Raw genomic sequence first — 5,832 nt, forward strand, 5'->3', positions numbered from 1 at the left:
AGTCTGTTAATATGCATTACAAATGATCACATAATTCAAGATAAGCGGGTTGGAAAATGTATATATTTATATAAATTCAGTTATTGATATAGTTAATATCACACGAAGCGTGCCCATTTAAAAAAAAATAAAAATCAGCATGGTTACAAATGTGATCTTGATTTTATACAACAGTTCAATAAACAATAAGTTAACATCAAGAGACTTACGTTTTAGACACCATATTGGCTGTTTCTGCGTTATTTCGCCAACAGAAAACATTGCAAACACAGCGCTGTCTTGCGTCTCTGAGCAAAATCAACCGTTTAAATGATTCGGTTCATTCGCAATGACTCACTTAACAGTGACTTGCTGCCACCTACTGGCGGATTTAATTTCACATTTAAAGTATCTTTTCATTTTTTTAATAATTTCAAATATCAGTATTCAACATTTCATGTTTAAAATATCAAAACATTATTTATGCATTTGTAACTGCAGGTTAAAGCATCCCATGTCCCTCTGAGCTGCATTAACAAGCGTAAACACATCTAAATGCCACTTCATATTCAACTTCTGCAAAGATTAATTTTATTGATACTGATTTAATTTGTTTAGTAACAGCCTAAATGTATTATTATTATAATTGCCTGATTAAATGTAAGAATTTGACTCAAAAAATGATGCACACTTTTAGAAAAAAATGGCTTTATAAAGGTAAGAATGCCCATAAAAGGTAAAAATCAATCTAAACTTATTGGAAAAGATTAATTTCTATCACTGCTGTGAACTGACCACACAGAATATGAAGAATATCTCAAACTTTAGGAGTCAGCTGTCCACGGTATGCTTAAGATATCAGCACAATAACACACTCAGCAAAATATCGTCTAATTATCTTTATCGATAAAATCACAGAAAATATTGAGATATTATTTTTTGTCAATATCGCACACCCCTAGTACTGACACAAAATGATTTGCAACAGTCGCTTTGTCATGTAGACAGCCTCAAACTGTTGGTTTGTGGCTAGTAGAAGTAATGAATGGCCGGTAATGTAACAATTTAGTAGCCAAATTGGCTGGTGAGTAAAAAAGTTAATTTCAATCCCTGGACGTGTTTAAGGGTAACTATGCAGAAATTAACAGAGGTAACTTTCAGTGTCTGTAAGTAACCCTGGAACAGAACCTGCTCCTATGGTTTGTTTACTTCAGAGGCGTTCAGCAAGCTCAAGATTGTGCGCAATATTATATACCGGTATTATTTCAAGTTACAATTATATAATATACAATATTATATTATGCACTAAATATATATATATGTTTATATGTATGTATGTGTGTGTCCTGTTTCAAGCCAATATCTGCACCTTAAAACTTACATCCATGTGCACATCACACTGCAAATAAACTACTACAGATACACTTGGTGCACAGATCATAAACCATTACTGTTGTTTATTTTGGGACACTTGTATCGGTCTTGGTTGTCTCAGGTTAACTTGAGATGAGAACGCAAATAGTCTAAATAGCCCAAGTGGTCTAAAGCTCTGATTAATTTACAAAGGGTTCCATTGATTGTACTACTAAACAGCTTTACAGCCACACTGAACTCATAATTACTGAACTTGGCACAGTTACTGAATGGATCTGAATCAACACCAAGCAGACTTCAGCTGAACAAAGACACTATTTTCTTGTTCGAGCTCTGTTGAAGCATTGAACTCTGTTTGCATCGCTGAATCGTTATTTTCCAGTTGATCACCGTAAAGCTGCTTTGAAATCTGTATTGTATAAAGCTCTATAATAAATAAAGGCGACTCGATTTGACTTGAAAAACACAAATAAAGCATATACTGTCGCGATCATATCTTCATGACTCGATTCGACTTGATCGGAAATGCGCCGTAGAGATTAAAGTGCATTTTGTGTAACGATAGTGTTTTCAAGAAACACAGATAGTTCCTACTTTACAGTCACATGCATATGTGTACTTAAAAAGTGCTACATTTATAATTATTCCCTGGCTCCAGTTCACTCTTAAAGAAGATGAAACGTCACATAGAGTGCATTGTGTTGTGGGAATCAGTATCCTATACAGAGTCCTCTGTAAGCGTATTACGATAGTATGCCATTTCAAACACAGCCGGTCTTTTTTTTTGTTCTGGTTTGCATTGCATCTATTAATGCATCCAAAGAACGTAACATATTTGACATTCCTAATGTCTATAAAAATCAAATGCACTCAAATGTTGACTAGATGTAAAAACAACGGCTCCCAGACCCCTGACTCCCAGACTGCAGCAACAAACATGGCACTGAAAAGCTTTGAGTAATTGATCATTTTAGGAAAAAGGAATGATGTAGAGATACAAGAGAAAAACCAGCAAACTCCAGAATAACTCACCAGAAAACACGATCATACAGGTACAAAACCAGACAGACTAGAAGCAGCACTGGGCTATTTATACTGAAGCTAATGAATAACATGACATCAAATAAGAAGGAGGCATGGTTAAAAAAAAGACAAAGCTTCATAATAGAGTCCATGGAAACATGAAACACACACAATGACCCCTAGTGGTAATCTAGGAACACTTGTTTTGCTGTCATTTTCCATAAGAAACGTACTTGCACGTCGTGACATGTAACATTATCACGCATGGCTGCTGATTTCTGGGACACGGTTTGAGGTGTGATCTGGCCTTTCCTAACAATGATGGTGAACAAGCTAAGTTCTGAGACTTTGGTCAAAGTCATCCGAGAGTTTATGGTTTAAACCAGTACAGCCTGATGGATGTTATAAACCATGGCTTAGCTTCATCTATACTGAGAAGCAGCTAATCAAGTATAACCTAGACAAACACGATGAACTATGAACTAGATGTTTGAAGGGAATTTGTTTGGAGAAACACAATTAGCTTTTTATTACGCCCAAAATAAGACATCTGCAATCAATGATCATCTTCTTCAACTTTATATATGTCCCTTTGTTTTATGGCAAGCCATATAGACAGACAACTATAAAATAGAAAACATAAAAATGGGAAAAACAAACCAATTACAATCCTATAATTGGACACTATAGAGTGTGTGTACACTAAAGTCCACGGCAACACTTCTGCTTCTAGCAGTGCAGCAGGTTTTTGGAAATCTAAGCTATTCTTGCAGCTTGCTGTTCTAGAGTAAAGGATTTTGACGTCGACTGGTGCTATTCTGTGTTAATGACATTAATTAGGGGCGAGTGATCTGAAACCATTAAGCTGCACACATTTTCATAATCACTTCCAATGTATAGATCTTACAGCGGTAAGAGAGGCATACACACTTTCTGTGCATATGTTCGTTTTATGAATCACACGTATGCACATTAGAGAAACAGGCATAAGTTATTCAGTGCTATTTGATGTTTCTCATATGCATATGAAATCTCTTATTAGTTGGGCAATGTTATGGTCGCGCCAGTGCAAAATGTAGTCACACAGACAGGAAAAAAACTAATGAAATATACTTTATTGTCCCTAAAGGAGACATTGTTATTGGACTCAATACATTACATTTACATTTAGTCATTTAGCAGATGCTTTTATCTAAAGCGACTCACAAATGAGGACAATAGAAGCGATCAAAATCAACAAAAGAGCAACGATATCAGATCACAGCATAACCAGCTTACGGTGCTGCTGACACAGAACAGCATACGATGTTTACGTATGTGATACGCTCCAAAATGGCGCTACAGGGAGACGCTGAGGAGACGAATTAAGGACTCAAATACAGGACTGACAACCGTATTCTGCTGCTGTGTGAACGTGGCCTCAAACTGTTTCTTGTTATTGCAATGAAGTCATTGATGTTTTCAGTCAGTTGCTCAATTTCACCACTGGGTGTCAGTAAAGCCACACTGATTTCACATGAGAAGTGAAGGATTTCTATTACATACATTTATTAATTTACTTTGGCTTTAATTGAAGCTGTTTAAACTAACCTGAATCGTTAGTCACTATTCAGATCAATTGAAATAGTTCCTAAGAAACTATATTGTATTTTGTGGACCTGCTTTATATGTCACATTAAAACTGAATTTTTGTCATAATTAAAGAATTTTGCAACATTGTTACTGTTATTTTCCTGTTTATTAGTAAAGCTGCTGTGAATCAATCTCTATTATATGAAGCTCTATAAAAATAAACGTGACTTAACTATTTTGTTGCAGGAAAAATAAAATAAACAGAATACAGGGCCATTTTCAAAAAACATCTAAAGACACATCTTTTTCACCAGCACCTGACCATCTAATACTAGCACTGACCGATGTGCTTTTGTTATAAAGCAGACACAAGTGCTGTAATCACAGTGCGTACCTCCTTCTTCATATCTGTATACACCCTGTGAACAAGTTAAATGTAAGACTTTTTAATAACACCTTATATGACATTTAAGACCAAACCTCTAATGGAAATCACACATTATTTTACATACGTATAATGTAATATTTAATTTGTTAAATGTAAAAAAAAATGTCAAAAACGTTCATATCAGCAGACAAAATATCCCCTCAAAAGCACAGCATGACCGAGATTTCTGGTGGTGTACACAATTTATTCTGAAGCAATATTTGATCTGTATTAGCTTTTACATTTATCTGCATATTTTTGATATTAACCTCAGGATGTTATTTACTTTTATGAAGGCCATTTTTTCAACCTTATTAAATGTATGCAGCATATTTCATGTCAAATTCTTACAATTGATCAGAGTCAATTTACACTAAGGCTGTTATCAAACAAATTAATTTACTTTGCACAATTACAACTGCAATAAATAATGTTATGAGAATAATGTTTGAAATGCAATTTTGAATATAAAAATAAGAAATATCATTGGCTGTGTTCGAAATGCATACTTGCTTACTGTCCAGTGCACAGTGCATACTGCCTACTGTTTTTAAAGAATAGTGTGTGAAACAGTATACAATAAGCAACAAATGTTTCAGAGTAGTGTGCTTAATTGTCACATGACAAACACAAACATGAATTCAGCACAGCTGTCGAGGTTGTTACATTACAAACAAATGTGCTAAGCATTCTTTTTACAAAGGCTTGTTAATAAGGCGTCATACTAGTAAACAATGCTATGTTGCTCAATTGAACTCATTTCATAATTGATTAACTTCACATATTGGACAGAACTGAATCAACACTGAGCTGTGTTTAACTGAACAATGATATTTTTGGCAGTTACACTAATTGGAAAAAGTGATATATTCTAGCTACACTAAGTGCAAATAATGATAAATTCTGTTTAAAATAGCAGCTTATTGTTTAACAACAGGTTTGTAAATAGCAGTTGGCAGATATGTATACTTCAGTACTGTACTACATTATAAAACAGTATGTAATTAATTAAGTAATTAACAATTTGTCTAACTCTCGCATGCTCTTTAAAACATTTTCCTCGCTCCCCCTCCTTCATCAACTCTAACAGCTGATGACTTTGCTATGTTCTTCATTAATAAAATTAAAACCATCAGTGCACAATTTTACATTTACATTACATTACATTTACATTTAGACATTTAGCAGACGCTTTTATCCAAAGTGACTTACAAATGAGGACAACAGAAGCAATCAAAATCAACAAAAGAGCAATGATACGCAAGTGCTGTAACAAGTCTCAGTTAACTTAACGCAGCACACATAGCAAGGTTTTTTTTAATTATATAATAAATAAAAAAAAACAGATAGAATAGAAAAAAAATAGAGCAAGCTAGTGTTAGAGGCTTTTTTTGTTTTTGTTAATTGTATATTAAATAAAAAGAAAAGGAATAGATAGAATAGAAAAAGAATAGAGA

The 5,832-nt window shown here is 34.1% G+C and overlaps 1 protein-coding gene across 1 annotated transcript in view; it reads right to left on the reverse strand.

The window, feature by feature from the left end:
- The window catches only part of LOC107573755 (uncharacterized), an 8,258-nt gene extending 5,803 nt beyond the window's left edge, over positions 1–2,455 (reverse strand). Inside the window, exon 1 of the mRNA XM_016260199.1 lies at positions 2,386–2,455. The gene's annotated coding sequence lies outside the window, so the exon portion shown is untranslated. The remainder of the gene's footprint in view (positions 1–2,385) is intronic.
- Between the last annotated feature and the right edge of the window lie 3,377 nt (positions 2,456–5,832).

This window comes from Sinocyclocheilus grahami, unplaced genomic scaffold, assembly GCF_001515645.1.
Source record: "Sinocyclocheilus grahami isolate Dianchi unplaced genomic scaffold, SAMN03320097.WGS_v1.1 scaffold2025.1, whole genome shotgun sequence".
NCBI classification, from domain to species: domain Eukaryota; kingdom Metazoa; phylum Chordata; class Actinopteri; order Cypriniformes; family Cyprinidae; genus Sinocyclocheilus; species Sinocyclocheilus grahami.